Below are 18,525 nucleotides of genomic sequence, written 5' to 3' on the forward strand. Positions count from 1 at the left end.
CACCACCACAGAGTATCCCCCACGCACCACAACTAGAGAAAGCCTGCACGCAACAGACCCAACACAGCCAATAAATAAATAAATAATTTTTTAAAAGAATATATAAAAAATATCATACCCCTCAAGACTGAGGGGTGAAATATCTCAAGGGGGGATCTTTTAAGCAGATAGAGTAAGATGTCCCCAGAGGAAGAAAACCAGTCATGACTTTCTTGAGAGAAGAGAAGCCATTTTGTCCCAAGCCTTTTTGTGATCTTAGCCTGGTCACAATGCTTGCCCTTGAACAGGTCTCAGTAATTAATATCTTAAAGAAACAAAAGAATGCAGAAACAAATGACTATTCCTCAGACAAGAGAAGTAACAATAGCAAAGATAACGTATCTGTTGTAAAGACTCCCAGTTCTCTTTCAGTGTAAAGATTAGCCTGAAGTGCTCAATCACCAGGTCAGCTAGAGCCTAAGGGACGACGCGGACCTTTTTTTACCCTCCTGACTTCAAGCAGCTGAAGTTTGGACTCTACAGACTGCCCAAGCCCTTTCATGAATGTGCACATATCCTCAGTTTATAACTTTCCCAATTTTCCTTTTCAGGGAGACACTGCTTTGGGAAAGATCCCATGTTCTCCTCACGTGCCGTAAGTAATAAATCCTTCCTTTTCTCCATCGTTTGGCTCGGTTGTGTCCTCTGGCTTGGCACCCACCAAGAGGGGAACCCAGTTTTCAGGTAACAGTTCTAATAGGTGAACAGTGATGTATCATTGCTGTATTAATTTGTAATTCCTGATGGTATATGATGTTGAGCATATTTGTGTGTACTGTCTGTTTATCTTTTTTAGACAGGTATCTGTTTAGTTCTTTACCTAATTTTAACGGGGTTATTGGTGTTAGAGGCCTTTGTGTATTTGCGACAAATCCATTAATAGATAAGTGTTTGCAAATATCTTTCTCCCAGTTTGTGACTTGTCTTTTGATTTTCTGAATAAGGTCTTTCACAGAGTAGAACTCTTTAATTTTATAAAGTTCACCATATTACTTATTTTTCTTGGTGGATGGCCCTTTCTGTGTTGTGTGTTAACTCTCCGTGCTCATGCTGCTTGTTTCAGCAGCACGTATGCTAAAATTGGAACAATTCAGAGAGCATGAACATGGCCCCTGCGCAAGGCACTCAAATTTGTGAAGCATTCCATATTTTAGAAATATTGTAAGAAATTCAATAGAGACTTTAAAAATGGTCCATATCAAAAAATCTAAAAAAATTAAGATGTGTAACTGTATAAAAAAAAGACAAAACTGAGTGCTCATGATCTACATGACCAAACCCAAGCTCATGTGTTTTTCTATGTTTTCTCCTATAATTTTGAATCATTTTGCATTTAAAAGTCTATGAATAATTTTTTTTAAGTTTATTCTTTTTTTTTAAGCTCTTTATTGGAATATAATTGCTTTACACTGCTGTGCCAATTTTTGAGGTACAGCAAAGTGAATCAGCTGTATTTATACACATATCCCCACCCTCCCGCGACTCCCTCCCATCCTCCCCATCCTGTCCCTCTAAGTCATCACCCATCATTGAGTTTATCTCCTTATGTTATGCAGGAACTTCCCACGAGCTATCTATTTTACATTTGATAGTGTATATATGTCAGTGCTACTCTCTCACTTTGTCCCAGCTTCCCCTTCGCCCCCCGCCCAATGTCCTCAAGTCCGTTCTCTACATCTGCAGCTTTATTCTTGCCCTATCACTAGGTTCATCAGTACCAGTTTTTTAGATTCCATATATATGAGTTAGCATATGGTATCTGTTTTTCTCTTTCTGGCTTACTTCGCTCTGTATGACAGACTCTAGGTTCATCCACCTCACTACAAATAATTCAATTTCATCCCTTTTTATGGCGAATATTCCATTGTATACATGTGCCACATCTTTATCCATTTATGAATAATTTTTGAGTGAATTTGGTGTAAGTTGTAAACTTCTCATCTGCATTCATTTCACGCTAAATGGTTTCCAGTTAACTGTTCATTAACTCCTTTTGGAGAAGTTTTGGGATATAGTCTCCATTTCAGTTTGAATTTCCAGAGGTTAATGGGTTCAGCGTTCTGCAAGTGGGAAAGCTGTCTCCAGTCACCTGTGAGTGGGGAGCGGCCTGCACTTCCCGCACTGACCACAGGGGGGCCGAACCCGCGTCTCTGACCCGCAGCAGAGCGATTTCCAGGAGGCCTGGGCTCTGGGGGTTACAGGGAAGAGCTATATCGGACTCCATGTTAGATCTGTTTGTTTTACATTAACCTTTGTATTCTATTGCTTTTGCTACAAGTTTAGAATGTTGCTTTATAGCCTAAAATATTCAGGATAGCCCATTCTCAAACCTCTGACCTTTAAAGGTATAACACTTTTCCATTCATTAAAGTTGCAGAACAGAGAATAACATTTGCCTTGTTGGAGGTTTACAGGAACACCATGACCTGACCTACGTGGACAGCTGCAAGAACAAAGGATCCTGGCACCAGGAAGTCTGCAATAACCTCCAACACCCCCTTCCCTTTTTAGTATAAAATAAGCCTGAATTCTAACTCAGGCAAGATGGTTTTTTGACAGACACCAGTCTGCCATCTTCTTGGTCTGCCGGCTTTCCAAATAAAGTCGTATTCCGTGCCTCAGCCCCTCGTCTCTGATTCACTGGCCTGTCATGTGTAGCAAGCAGAGCGCGCTTGGACGCAGTAACATGAGCACAGGTGAGAGGAGTGAGTCTCCTCAGGAACCACGGGGGCTTCGGCTGGGACGCCCAGGTCAGCGTCTCTGCTGACAGGAGCTCAGTGGACTCGCTGGGGTTTTGGCTTCAGAACAACATGGGGCCACGTCCACACTGACAGAAGTTGGGTTTCTGTGGGCAACTGACTGCTGAGGGGGTCCTCTGTTTACAAGTCTCATTTCACCAGCCACTCCCTACACTGCCCTCCCCCAGAGCTATTATTAGTCTTATTTCACAGGTTAGATGCTCAATACCTTACCCCAGGTTATACGGCCATCAGGTGTCAGAGCCAGTTCTTTGTGATGCTAGGGCTCGAGGTCCGGACGGTTGTGGTTGCACAGGCGGCATCCTGAGGATGTGAGGGGAAGGGGGAGAGTGAGGGCTGAGCCGTTTAGGGCTCATGCATGCGGGGCGCCGCAGCTCTTCCTGCAGCCCTGCAGCTGCCCTCCTGCACGTCGGAGGCTGGCTCAGAGCGCCACATCTCCCACCGCCCTGCAGCCTCCCTGCCAAGCGTAACCCCCACCTCCACCCCCGTTACCCCTGCTGTTGGGGAAGGCCCGCTCCTCCCACTCTGCTGGGCTGCCCCTGATGTGCGGCCCCCACACCAGCTTCCAGACCTGGAGATGCACAGGGAGCTGAGTGTGGTCTCTCTCCCCAGAGGGCCTCTGGGCTAGAGGGTGGGGTAGAGAAGTAGGGGTGGTAAGGGAGGGAACTTGAGGTGTGGTGCAGGCAGGGTGGAGGTGAAATGGGTGAAACTGCTGTGGATGGGGTGTGTGGGGGCTGAGAGACAGGGAGGAGCCTGACTGGGATGAGGAGGTGGATGGTGATAACACTGATTGAAATAAGGAAGAGGACACTTTACAGGTGCTGGTAGAGTATTTTTATATCATGCACGTATTAGGGATTATTGATTTGATGGAATTGTTTTTCTGAAAAAAAAAATCACCCAATTCCTTTATGTGATAGGAAGGTATTACTATATATAACTTTCCAGAATACAGAGAGCAGAAATAGTATTATTTGGCTCATATATTCATGTTACCTTCCTGCCTGTTTCAATATATTACTTTTCCTACCTTCCCATCACTCTTTTACACTTTTCTTCTCACTAGGGTAAGAAAACACACTTCTTGCTCTCTGTATGATTGGCTTGGCAGGTTTTTTTGAGTTCTTTGCACCCCAGGTGGAGGGTCACGCTTATTTCTCATTGGCGATATCCTACAAGCCTAGTAGAATGAAACCTCACCATTGGCAAAGCATTTCACTCGCACTCTTGTTGGAGCTGCCCTATTAGGCAGACCCAGCTGGATTGTATCTTGGTTAATTCACAGATGAAGGAGTTGTCCTTTCGAGATGACACAGCAGTCACACAGAGAGCTGGAGGTCACTCTGATTTCTTTACCCAGCACCGTGCTCTGTGACTGTCATAAAGCACAGCATTTCCTCGGGCCCAACTCTGGCTAAATCGGCAAACAGAACCTTCGGGGAAATCCTCTTTGGGGCTTGTAAATTAGAGAAGAATGTGACAGAACGAACACCCAAAACCTTGTCTCATTACCACTTTTTAAATTAGATTTTTTTGGTTTTTTTCAGCGTACCATTGGTATACAATGGTGTGTATGTTGTAGGTGTACAGAATCATTTTCATTTCTACATAATCATGTACCTGTGCACGTTTGGCTTCTTTTCCCATATAGGTTATTAGGGAGGTATATGTGGATCCATGCTGAGTATCTGTTTTCTAAGAAATTGTTTCTGTTTGTTAATCCCACCCTCCTAATTGATCCCTTGACTCCTCTTGTTCCCTTTTATAAACATGTGATTGTGTTTATGTCCCTAAGTCAGTTTATGTTTTCTCAGTTATTTCAATGGTGTGTATTTTTATTTATTTTATTTTATTTTTTATTTATTTATTATTATTTTTTGGGGGGTACACCAAGTTCAATCATCTGTTTTTATACACATATCCCCCTATTCCCTCCCTCCCTCGACTCCCCCCCGGTGTGTATTTTTAGATTCAACCTAGAAGTGGTATTAGCTAATGTTTGACTTTCTGATTCTAACTTGACAGTGTTATTTACTCTAGGTTGATCTCTGTTCCTACCAGTGGCATTGTTTCATTCTTGTCCATAGTGGAATCATGTGCAGTGAGTGCATGTACCTCTTCTTTACTCTCTGCTCATCTGTCCGAGGATATTTTGTACATCTCCACATTTCAGGTCTTGTATGTGGTGCTGCAGTGCATGCTTGGGTGTCTGTGTTTTCGAATTCTTGTTTCAACACATATACTCTTAGGTGTGGGATTCTCAGATCAATCAGTGCTTCAGTGAGTACGTTTTGAAGGCACTTCCATACTGTTCTCTGTAGTGGCTTTAAGATTTCCATCCCGCCAGCATGAAAGGCGGGTATCCTTTTTCTCACCCTGACTCTAGAATATATGGGCAATTCACTTGGTGATAATGGCCTTTTTGACTGGTGGCAGTTGATAGTTTGTTGTAGTTTTGATTTGCCTTGTCTCCAATAGTTCACCGTAAAGAACATCTTTTGGTGATTTTTTTTAATCTTTATTCTTAAACAGTATATGTAGAATTTACCTGTTGAAATTATCTTCTTGAAAGTCTGCCCTGTTTTTCTTTATTTTTGATTACCTTAACCTGGAAAATTTTTGAGGCACGGTATCATTTCCCTCCCAACCGTCCTTGTGATTATTAAGTAACCTTAAGCAATTGTTATCAGGTTGTTGTTGTGAGAACACGCCACAAGGGGGCAGGCTTTCTTTATGCCCGACTCGTTACCGTGGTAACCAGAGCCCTCAGGGTCACTGATTGTAGACTAGCGTGAAATGCGTTAGGAAAAGACAGCAAGACGTTGTGTTTCGTTCCTCCTTGTGGTTTTTTTTTTTTAATTTAATGTTAGTTTTTATTGGAATAAAGCTGATTTACAATGTTGTCTTCGTTAGGTGTACAAAATCTTGTTCAGTTATATACATATATATATTCAACGTCAGTGTCTTTTCACATGTAAGTTATTCTAGAGGGTTTTGTACACCTCCCTTGCTGCAGAGTAAGGCCTTGTTGGTCATCCCTTTCATATGTATTCCTGCGTACAAGCTAATCGAAACGCCAGATATCTCCCCTTCACACACGTTTCCTCTTCGTAAAACTGTGTGTTGACTAATTTTGTGTCTGTTTCCCTGTTCTTAACCAGTTCATTTGTGTCTATTGCTCTATTCTACCTGAAAGTGATATCACACGATGTGTGTCTATTTCTGACTCACTTCACCTATAGGGTAACGTCAAGGGCCAAAGTTTACGGCAAAGGTGATCTCATTCTTTCCCCTGGAAGAGTCACATTTCGATGCGTACACGTCTCACGTCCATATCCACGCGTCTACAGATTTACACTTTGTGTGCTTGCACGTGTTGGCTCTTGTAAATTGTGCTGCAGTGCATGCTTGGGTGTCTGTGCATTTCTGAATTCTGGTTTCAATGCATATACTCAGGTGTAGCACTGCCTGATCAAGCAGACAATTTACAGAGGTCAATTTTACTCACACTTTGTTTTCAAAAAGGACATGAAAACATGTTCAACATCACCAGTTATTACACTTATGCAAATCCAAACTACAATAAGGCATCCGCTCACACCACTCAGTATGGCTTTCAGCATAAGCCTACTAACCGTACATGCTGAAGGGGTTGTGGAGAAGTGTGTACCCTCTCTTCCGTAGCTGGGGTGTAAATTGGTAAGAACCACTAATAAGAATAGAAGACAGGTGCCTTTAGAAGGTAAACATTGAGCTACAACATGATCTGGCAGACCCAGTACTTGACCTATAACCTGAGAATAGCGGAATGAAAATGACACAGGCACCCAAACATGGACTGAAGCAATATTTACAATAGCCAGGACATGGAAGTAAACAAAATGTCCATCAGAAGATGAATATACACAGAGGAAGTGGTATATGTTCACAAAGGAACATTATCCACAAAGTAACAATAAAACATACCCTTTGCAGCACCATAAATGAGCCTAGACGTCATCAGACTATGTGAAGTAAGTAGGAAAGTGAAACACAAACTATGATATCACTTACAGATGTTATCTAAAAATTAAAGCCAATGAACACATTTCCACAGAGAAAGACACCCACAGATTTACAAAGCAAACATATGGTTAACCAAATGGAAGATTTGGAGGAATGGATAAGTTAGCATATTGGGCTTAAGACATATATAATACTACATATAAAATATATAATCACCAGAGACCACCCTATAGCAAAAGATGTCTACACAGCAACCTGTAATACACTATATGACAATAGGATCCTTAGATGAATATAAATATATATATACACACACATACAAAAATGAAACAGATTCTGTATACCTAGAACAAACACAACATTGTAAGCAAATGTACACTGATATAAAATAACAATTAAATTCAAAACAAAACAAAACAAAACCCAGGAACTAATAAGGCCTAAGCTTTTGGGGGTTTGTCCTGGCCCATTCCACTCTAATTTACAACCTAGGAACACAACTTCTAGGAAGGCTCTGTTACCTATCTAAGGCCCTGACGCTGTCCCTAACTAAGTCCCTGACTCTGGTTCTAACTAAGGCTCTGACGCTGTCCCTAAAAAGGCGCTGATGCTATCAATAAATGAGTCCCTGACACTATCCTTACCTAAAGTCTAGACGCATCCCTTACCAAGGCCCTAACACTGCCTCTATGTAAGCCCTGACACTGTCCCTAACTAAGTCCCTGACTCTGGTTCTAACTAAGGCCCTGACACTGGCCTTTACTAAGGCCTCGCCCCAGGATTATCCCAGACTGCTGGGCAGTTTTCTCTTGTCCGCATCTCTAGCCAGCTGCCTGCCATTGGCCAGTCTAAGATTCTGCAATGCAGTGGTCCCACGTGGGATGTGCCTGAGTAGGCTCACCTGCGGGGGGAAGGTCACGGCCACTCTGCCCTCCAAGAGACCACGGCTCATGGTGGGAATCTGTCAGCCAGTGTCTGGACACAGGGTTCTGTGTCCTTGTTTGCGGTAAAACCCTTGGAGTTACCTCTAACATTTTAAAAGTGGATCTCCCCCTCGGCAAATTTATAATATAAATTATTTACTGCATTAAAATTCAGGAATGACATTCTCAGAATGAGTAGGAAGACACAGGATGCCCCCCTAATGATCTATTATTAGGAGGATTTTAAAATTTGAATAAGAAAACACTCTCATCACCCTCTTGGGCATCAGCTGCATTCTTTATGTATCCCTCTGATTTTTCCAGAACCTTTCCTTCAAGGAGAAATCTCTGGGCTCTGGAGGAACTGTGGTGACCATCAGGTAAATCTGAGACTGAAAAGCAAGGGGAAAAGAGATGGGAGGAGATGAGAATTGGTGACGGGGAGATGCAGGGGCATCCACGTTCAATCTCAGGCTAAGAGTCTGGGTTAAATTCCAATGAAGGTCAGGACAACCAGGAGCTGGCCCCACTGGCCTTGTCACCTGGTGTGGGGATTGGGAACAGCCTAACCACCATGGCCATTTTCAGAGAAATAAAGAAGGTGGGAGGGCACCCCTGGGAGTCAGATTGAAAATGGCCATGCTGTGAAATAAGATGTACTTTTCAGAAAAGTGAAGACCGTTCTCTTGGTTTTCAAAGACTTGCAAGCACTCTGTGTTCTTCTGGAGGCATGCTGAAAAGCCTTTAGCCGTTGAGGGCAGAAATGGAAAGAATCTGGGCTCAAAACAACCCAGCGCTCACCCTTGAGGGTGCTGAGGACGACCAGTGTCCACCCCTGGGGTGCTGTGGGGCCCGAAATCCCCTTATCACCTAGGATGGGAGGGGCCCCACAGACACTCCACGGGACCAGCAGGGGGCTTGGCTGGTGGGCTACAGACTTTTATCAGATACGTGATGTGCAAACATCTTGTGCCATTTTGGAGAGTGGCTTCTTTTCCTTGCTCCTTTTATGCACAACTGTGTTTCATTTTAAGGAAGTCCAATTGAACTAATTTGTCCGTTGTTACTTATGCTTTTGGTAGCAGGTCTAAGAAATCACAGCCAAATCCAAGGTCATGAAGATTTACTCTCATGTTTTTGTCTATGAGTTTTATAATTTTGTTTCTTACATCTAGGACTTTGACCCATTTTGAGTTAATTTTGTATATGGGGGGAGGTAAGAGTCCAATTTCATTCATTTGCATGTGGGTATCCAGTTGTCCCAGAACCTGTGCTAATTGTTTGTAAGAAAATATCTGTAAATGATGCAACTGACAAGGCCTAATTTCCAAAAAATACAAACAGTGCATACAACTCAAAAAAAAAAAAAAAAGTCAAAAAATAGAAGGTCTAAATAGACATTTCTCCAAAGACAACATACAGATGGCCAAAGGCTCATGAAAAGATGCTCCACATTGCTAATTATTAGAGCGATACAAATCAAAACTACAGTGAGTGATCACCTCACCGTGGTTAGAATGGCCATCAATAAAAAGTCTACAAATAACAAATGCTGGAGGGGATGAGGAGAAAAGGAAACCCTCTTACGCTGTTGGTGGGAATGTAAATTGGTGCAGCCCCTATGGAATACAGCATGGAAGTTCCTCAAAAAACTAAAAATGGAGTAGCCATATGACCCAGCAATCCCACTCCTGTGCATACATCCAGACAAAACTATAATTCAAAAGGATACATGCACCCCAATGGCCACAGCAGCACTATTCACAATAGCCGAGAATGGAAGCAACTTGAATGTCCATCCACAGATGAATGGATAAAGAAGATGTGATACATATATACAATGGAATATTACTCAGCCATGAAACAGAATGAAATAATGCCATTTGCAGCTACATGGACGGACATAGAGATTATCATACTAAGTGAAATAAGTCAGACAGAGAACAACAAATACCACATGATATCAGTTACATGTGGAATCTAAAATGAGACCTAAATGAACCTATCTACAAAACAGAAACAGACTCACAGACATAGAAAACAGACTTGTGGTTGCCAAGGGGAAGATGGGGGAGAAGGATGAACTGGGAGTTCAGGATTAGCAGACACAAACTATTACATATAGGATGGATAAACAACGAGGTCTTACTGTACAGCACAGGGAATTATATTCAATACTCTGTAATAAACCATACTGTAAAGTATATATGAAAACCATATATATACTGTTCTTCATATATATATATATCTGAATCACTTTGCTATATACCATTTTATGCCCACTGTGCTTCAATAAAATAAATTTTAAAAAAATTCAGTTGAGATTATACCATCAGTTTGAAGGCACTTTTATAAAGTAGGCCTTATTTCTCTTTTCCTTTCATACTGGGACAAATATATAATAGATAGAAACTAACCAGGATTACTCCAGTCTGAACTCATATCACACAGAACTTTAATTGTTGAACAAACCATTAATACCAGTTATGCCATTGGGATGTCCTGATCCAATATCAAGGTTGTAAACCTTGTATCAAGCCTGCAGAATCCACTAAATTTGGAAATTCCAGCTGAAATGGAGCTATGACTTCTCCAAAACTAGTTATACAGCAATCAACTGGAAACCATATGCAATCAAATGAATGTAGACAGAAACAGCTATACTCTTCCTTTTTTTTTCTTTTTAGATGAAGATGGTATTTAAAGTGATGTCTTGGGCCATTTCAGGGTGTTACTCAATTTCCTGGGTATCTCCCATGCATATAGGAGCTACACATGTTATTTAACTTGTTTGTGCAACTATATGAAGGTAGTTAATACCACAAAACTGTATGTGTAAAATGAACTAAATGGTGAATGCCATGTTTTGTATTTTTAATGACAATGAAAAAAATGTAATGCTGATATTTGTTACAACACAAATAAATATAAAAAACATCATTAGTGAAAAAAGCCATACAGAAAAGGCCACCCAGATCCCGTACTCATCTTGTCAGCTTTAAATCCATCAAGGTTGTCCAAATGAGGGAAAAACTCAGGAACAGTTCCAGAAAAAGAACACTGGATCAGGACAGAAAAAGACATTTTCATACAGTTGGGACAGCAGGTGAAAGGTGAAGTGGGCCTGTGTATTAAATTATAACATGGACATCATGATTTCTTCATTGAAGCCTTAAGTGCTGGTTCCTCAGGAAAGTGTCCCTGTTTTGGGTAAAACACACTGAGCATTTTGGGTGAAGTGGCAAATGTGAGTACTCTGCCGTTACTGCAACTTGTCTGTGCATTTTACATCACCAGACAGTGAATTACTTTACAGAACAACCATGTCAGTACCATGCCAGAGAAATCAGATGAGACAGCCATCACACTTTGTTACAGAGGCCAAGACTTACCCACACCAACTTCAACTTCAACTTGTGATTATTTCCCTTGTAGGAGTCTACATGGTATTAAAGGCACCGTGGGAGGAGTATATTAGTAGCCACCACGTCTTGGGTCCTGTAGATTACATGGGATGCAGTAGAAACAGTGAGATTTCAGCATTACAATTTTTCATATTACTTCAAAAAATGTTAAAAAAGATTCAGTAAAGTTACAAAATATGGAATCAACATGCACAAATCAGTTTTGTTTCTATACACTAAAAAAAAAAACAAACACCAGAAAGAAAAATTAAGAAAAGAATCCCATTTACAATTCCATCAAGAAGAACAAACCATTCTGGAATAAATTTAACCAAGGAAGTGAAAGCCCTATACTAGAAAACTATAGGGCATCGATAAAAAAAATTGAAGACACAATAGAAAAAAATATTCCATGCTCCTTTATCAGAAAAATTACTATTACTAAGATGTTTATTCTACCCAGATCTATCAACAGTGCCAGGAAATCCAGACACCACATTCCAAAGAATGACACTGGTCACCACCTACACTGCACATAAAACTAACTAAAAATACACAATATTCCACATTAAACCCTTTCTCTCCTGAGTTCCCCTGAAGATGGAACTCCCCCCCCCCCCATCCAGCAGTCAGCTGCAAACAAGAAGCTTCTTCTCCACTTTCTCACTTTTTCCTCTTGTGGAGTCTCCTCACAGGTGGGTCCTGAGAAAACGCAGCTCCTGTCCACATTGTCCAGAAATCTAAGCCCTGACAGGTCCTCAGGAGACAAAGCTCCTGTCCACTTGTCACAGAGCAACGTCTGTGGGCAAGATGCACCTGTGCTCCAAGGGTCAGAGAGGTGGGTTCTGTGCGCCCCATGGGACATCTGAGAAGTACCAGGAGTGCCGCACTCACAAATCCAGAGGCCTCATCTCAAATTCAGTTCTGCTGTACATACTGCATTTGGAAATCCAAACTGAAATGGAGCCAAGTATCCCACCGTATCTTCTCAAAAGATGGTTAAGGAACAATTAGGAACCATATGTAATGAAATGAATGCAGACACAAACTTTACAACTGAAACCAAAATTCACTCAGAATTGCCCATAGACAAATTTAAATTACCAAATTATAAAACGTTTAGACGAAAAAAGAATATCTATATCACCTTGGGTCTGGTGATGCATTTTAAACACACAATACCAAAAGTCTATCAACAAAAGAAAAATAATTATGTGGACTTTATAAAATTAAAAATTTCTACTCTAGAAAGACCTTATTCAGAAAACGAAAGGACACGCCACAAACTGAAAGAAACTGTTTCCAAAACACATATCTGATAAAGGAGTTGTACCCAAATTATACCAAACAATGCCAGTAAAATTTGGTAAAGATTGAAACACACACCTGGTAAAGAAGATAAACAATAAATAAGCATACAAGAATATACTCAAGATGCTGGTGGGATGCATGTACAACCAACTTTGGAAAATAGTTTGGCAATTTTTTCCAAATCTAAGCAGTCTCGCCTTAGGATCCAAGAAGCAAATCTCTTATATTTAGACAAACTGCTTTGAAAAACTGTGTTCAAACAAAAACTAGCATCAAGGAATGCCCAGCAGCTCTATTCATAATGGCTAAAAACGTAAAGATATTGGGATGTCCTTCTGTAGATGAATTCATAAGCAACTTAGGGTACATGCATGTCAAGGGGTGCAGAATACACCACCCCAAAATATGCCCAGTTGACAAAAGGATTATTTTGGATACCTTAATTTAAAAAACAGCAGATCCAGGAGAATCTTTTAAAACCAAGTAGAAAGTGCCGTTTTATGAGATAAATTTACATTTATTAAGGATATCTCCATTTGTAAGGGTGTGTCCCTCTCTGGACCAGGAATTGAATGATGACTAAATATCAAGAAAAGCTTGTCGGGACTTCCCTGGTAGTCCAGTGGTTAAGACTCCGCACTCTATGTCATAACAGATCAGGTTGGAGACATCAGTATAAACTATCTTTAGCCTAATAGAGAGATACACAGTTGCACATGGCAACCTTTACAATTCTGTATATATGCACAGGCTGGGATACATGCGTGTATTTCCATGCATTGTCAGCTGAGCATATTTAGCTCCCACATATAACTTTCTAATACCATTCTCTTAATAAAAGGAACAAGGGCTCTTTGAAGAAAGGGCTGGTACTAGGACTGAGACAGTAAATATGCAAAGCAGGATCATCTTCAAATATCAGAAAGTAAAGAAGGACCGAAAACAAAAAAACAAAAAAAACCACCACAAAAGAAAAATTATGTAAAATGAAAACAGGAGCAAATACAAAAAGTTCTCAATAGCCAAAGCAAGAATGAACTAAGCAGTCTGATAGTATAGTGCTGGATTATAACCAAAAGTTTAACATGATTATGTGTCCAAACTGGTAAAAACAAATTACATCGTTTTTGATAAACGGTGTTAAACAGAAATCTCCTACGCAGAAAGATTCTAAATAATTCATATAGACGCTCAGCTGTCCAACAAGCGTGTGAAGCTAACTCCTCTCTCAAGTGTGGGTTCTGCATTAGGACTTTCTCCTAAATAAGACACACAGGATGGACATGGGAAAACATTAACCTCACTGTGGGAAAACTTGACAGACACTACCTCAGCTAGGTGACCAAAGTTAAGAATATAAGTGATAAGTTCCCTTGAGAGTCTGTTCTCTTGATCTGTAGTGAAGAGGAGGCACCTTACTTCTGTGATCTGCTTTTTCAAAGCCAAGTCTAATCACAACAGAAACACCAAGCAAATCCCAGTGCAGAGCAGTCTTCAAAATACCTGACTAGTCCTCTTCCACACTGTCAAGGTCATAGAAACAAGGAGAGTCTGAGCAACTGTCAAAGCCAAGAAGAAACTAAACAGACATGATGACCACATGTCCTTTGAAATCCTGGAACAAAGAAAGGTATAACAGAGGGAATATGAATATGGACTTCAGTTAATAATAAAGTATCAATATTGTGATGACTCTGTAGAAAATTAGACAGGAAAAATTAAAAGCCAAATAAGAGAAACCTATTGTAACAAACTGGAAATCTAGAGGAAACGGGGGATTTCTTTGTAAAACACATCACCAAAATGGACCCTCAACTAAGGAAAATACCAAAAGAGCAATTAACCACTGAGGAAACTGTTCCTCCCTACTGGTTACCCTATCACTGTTTCAGGGTTTCCCTCTCCCAGGACAGGGAAGGAACAGGGACAGCTGTTTGGAAGCTCCCCTAATATCTGACACCACCCAGTGTCTTCATCTCCCCCAGGCATGACCCACCCAGTGAGGACACCTGAGGAAGGATCAGGGATTATCAATTCGGATGTGTCAACTAGGACTTTTTTGTGTTCCCAGCGACTGGACACACTTACTGAAGTAAAATAAATTAGTATTTATTGTAATGGTAGAAATAAATTAACACTTGCAAGTGGCAAGTTTAAGAACGGCTTTAGACCTGGCAGGTCCAGTGGCTCACACTCTCTCAGTGTGACCTTGCTCCTCTCCAAAACTTTGTCCTGCTCAGAGCCCTTGGGGGACCCCATTCACAGGCACAGTCTCTCTCACTGCCTCTAGGGCCAACAGGCATTCTAGGCTGACAACCACTCATCATCCATTTTCCAAGAAAGAGTTTCTCCTTTTCTTGGGTTCTGAGAAAAGTCATGGTCTTAAATGCCTTTGGCCTGGCTTGGGTTACATTCTCATCCTTGACCCATCACAGAAACCGAAAGATGGAAAATGGGACTGGCTAGATGTGGGTTGTAAACCCATCTTCGACCTGGGTGGAACATGGAGTCATCCTTCTGGAACTGTTTGGACTGGAAGCAGGTGAGATGTAATTCCCAAAGGAAAACTGAGGCACTAGACTTGGGCATGAGAACAGATACCAGCTGGGAGAAAGCAGCAGATTCTACGTCAATGACAGCTCACTGCACAGCATAGAGTCTCACACAAAAGGAAGAAAGGGGTTCACTTAAGGCCAGGGGCTGCAGCTATTCATCCAGTGCTCTTACTGTCCTCCCAAGACCGCAAGAAGTTCTTTCACTGCTGAAAAGGCAGGATCGCCACTGGTGGTAAACTCAAGTCTCCAGCCTTGGGCACTGAGTCCTCACATCCCAGAGGTTGACCCAGAATAACCCAGGTGCCCTCAGAAGACACACAGACCTCATTCCTGCCCCTGAGAGGTGGGAGCCCTTGAGTCATGCCAGCTCCCTGGCCATAGTCATTACCCATCCCTGAAGAACAGTGCTGCTCATTTTCCAGTTTCTTCTGTCTCCTTTACTCAGGGAAGAAACCAGATGCTCGGGTGGTAAGGAAACTCTTGTGCAATGAAGCAATGGGAGCCTCAAAAATTATTCCAGGCCATGGAACCCATAATTGGCAGGTTTCCAGAGGCCACATGGAAGCATATGGTTCTCCAACACCATGCAGCCTCAGTGTGAACCTCCCCTATCTTTGATTCTTAATGAATATGAATGTCAAAAGTTTCCAACAACTGAAAGGCCAAAGGATTGCAGGCCATGGTCTGCTGTAGGGTTGTTGTGTCAGGGACACACTCAAATGTTTAGAGCGTTATTACCTCTCTTGGCAGGCTACAAGGTTGTGGGGGGAGGCCTTTTTCTCAAGTATATGGATGTTGGTAGTTGAAACATCTCAGAGGAATGTCTACACTGCCCAGGTAGCTGTTCAGTTGCCCAGCAGCGTGGTCAGCTCACTAACTCTACATGAGGTCCTGACAATGCCCAGGCTGGACTGAGCTAGAGGACCACAGATGCCTGCCTGGATAGTCAGAGGTCAAGGGCTGTCCTGCTGAGACTTGATTGTCTATTGATGCCCACTCAGATGGGACAAAAGGACCCCACCAGGCCTCGGGAAGACAGCATCTGTGGGCTGGCAGGTCACTGCACCCAGTCCTCTGTAAATCCACACAGGTCCACTGCGCGCCCTCCTGCCTGGGCTGTGCTAGAACCGGGGCATGCCCAGGCAGAGTAGGCCCTGCATCACCCTTCCCAGGTGCGAGTGCAGAAGGAAACCATGCATGACTTCTAACACCCTCCCGATCCTTGACTGAGGTTGAGTTGGGTAAGAAACAGTTCGAGACAAGAACAGACATTTCATTCTTCTCTCAGAGCCCAAGACTGGGGGAGGGGAGCCCAGAAAAACAGTTATCAAGTTATCCCTGACTCCTGGGTGACCCTGGGCAAATCCTATTCATCCTGGAGGCCTCAGAGAGGAGAGGGGAGGGCAATGAGGGCCAGTTGTGCTTAAGCCTAACTCCAACCTTAACCCTGAGAACCCCAACCTCTAACTTTAACACCCTAAGCCTCAGACCCCTAGACCCTCACCCCTGACCCCCAAACTCTAATCCCTGACCCTTTAACCACAATCTCCCACCATGACTCTCCTACAATGACCTGTAACCCTAAACCGTGACCCTTAAACCTTCACATTGACTCAAACCCCAGACCTAAAGCCTGAGTTAGCGGGTACCGAGGAATGACTGTATGAACTCTCAAATAATCCAGGGAATTAAGTCTTCATGACCTTGCATTCAGCAATGGCTTCTGAGATTTGACAGTAAAGCATAAGGAATGAAATAATACAATAGATAAATTAGATTTCTTCAAAATTACAAACCTTCGTGTATCAAAAGAGGCTATCCAGAAAGCAAAAAGACAGCCCACAGAATGGCAGAAAATATTGGCACATTATATACCTGATAAGACCCTTTATCTAGAATACATCCAGAACTTTTACAACTCATCAACAAAAAAGACAAACAACACAATTCTTGAAATGGACAAATGACTTGCAGGGACTGTTCTCCAGGCAAGACATACAAATGGTCACCAAGGACATGAAAAGATGTCAAACATCAGTAGTCATGATGGAAATGCAAATTAGAGCCACAATGTGATACACCTTTACACACACTAGAATGCTTATGTTAAAAATAAATAAACATTACAAATATTGGCAACAATGTAGAGAAATTGGAACCCTTAAAAATTACTTGTGGAGATGTACAAGGGTGCAGTCTACGTGTACAAAACTTTAGCGTTTACTCAAAAATATAAAATACAATTATCACGTGGTTCAACAACTCCACTCCTAGATATATACCCAAACAGTGGAAAACAGGTGTTCAAACAAAAACTTGTACACCGATATTCATAGCAGCACTGTTCACAACAGCCCAAGGTAAAAAAGATTTAAATGTCCATTAACAGGTAAATGGATAACAAAATAAGGTAGATCCATAAGCTGCATTATTCTGTCTTATGAAGGAATAAAGTAAAACTGTGCAGCCACTGTGGAAAATGGTAAGGCGGCTCCTCAAAAACTGAAACATGAAATACCATATGATCCCTCGATTCCGCTCCAGGGTATAAACCCAAAATATTAGAGGTCAAGGATTGAAACAGATATTTGTACCCCATACTCATAGCAACATTATTCACAAGAGCCAAAAGGTGGAAGCAACACAAGTGTCCTTCAACAATGAATGGCTAAGCACAATGTAGTATATACATTATGGAATATGATTCAACTTTTAAACTAAGGTAATTTTCACACATGCTACAATGTGGAGGAACCCTGAAGTCATTATGTTAAGTGAAACAAGCCAGATACAACAGGACAAACATTCTACAGTTCCACTAGGATGAGGTATCCAGATAAGTCAAAATCAAAGACAAAGTAGAATAAGATTGCCAGGGGTCATGGGGAGTTAGTGTTTAATGGTTACAGTTTCATACGGGGAATATGAAAAAGTGCTGGAGGTGGTTGGTGAGGACATTTTTACAACAATGTGAATGTAGTTACGCCATAGAACTGTATACTTAAAATGGTTTAAATGATAAATGTTATGTTTTTAAACACAATGAAAAAAATGAAACAGTGACATTACAATGTGCATAAACACCGAAGACACACCGAAGACACACTAAGTGAAAGAAGCTGTATGGAAAAAGCCACCCAGATCATGCATCACGCTCATCTGGTACGCTTTAAATCCAACCAGGTTTTAAAATGAAAATCCCAGTAATGGTTCCAGGAAAAGAAAACTGGATTAGAATGGAAAAAGACATTTCCACAAAGTTGGGGCAGCTGGTGAAAGTTGAAGTCGATCCGGGGATAGGATTGTAATGTGGAAACCGTAATTATTCCTCATTTGGGGTTATGTACTGGTTCCCTGGAAGAGTGGCCCTCCCACTCTCATGGTAAAACACACTGAAGTATTTTGTGAGTGTGGAAAACTTTCTACTGCTATTTAAAGTTTTGTATCCACTTGAAACTTACTAGAAAATAGACTATTTATCAAAACAACCATGTTACACCACGTCAGAAAAACAGACATCAAACTTTGT

At 41.6% G+C, this 18,525-nt stretch overlaps 1 non-coding gene across 1 annotated transcript; it reads left to right on the forward strand.

Annotated features, from left to right (window-relative positions):
* Positions 1-1,089: 1,089 nt before the first annotated feature.
* LOC130836045 (U6 spliceosomal RNA) lies at positions 1,090-1,192 on the forward strand. The gene has a single exon (XR_009049108.1). It is a non-coding gene; the product is annotated as a U6 spliceosomal RNA (small nuclear RNA).
* The last annotated feature ends 17,333 nt before the right edge of the window (positions 1,193-18,525 follow it).

Source organism: Hippopotamus amphibius, chromosome 14 (assembly GCF_030028045.1).
Source record: "Hippopotamus amphibius kiboko isolate mHipAmp2 chromosome 14, mHipAmp2.hap2, whole genome shotgun sequence".
Classification (NCBI taxonomy): domain Eukaryota; kingdom Metazoa; phylum Chordata; class Mammalia; order Artiodactyla; family Hippopotamidae; genus Hippopotamus; species Hippopotamus amphibius.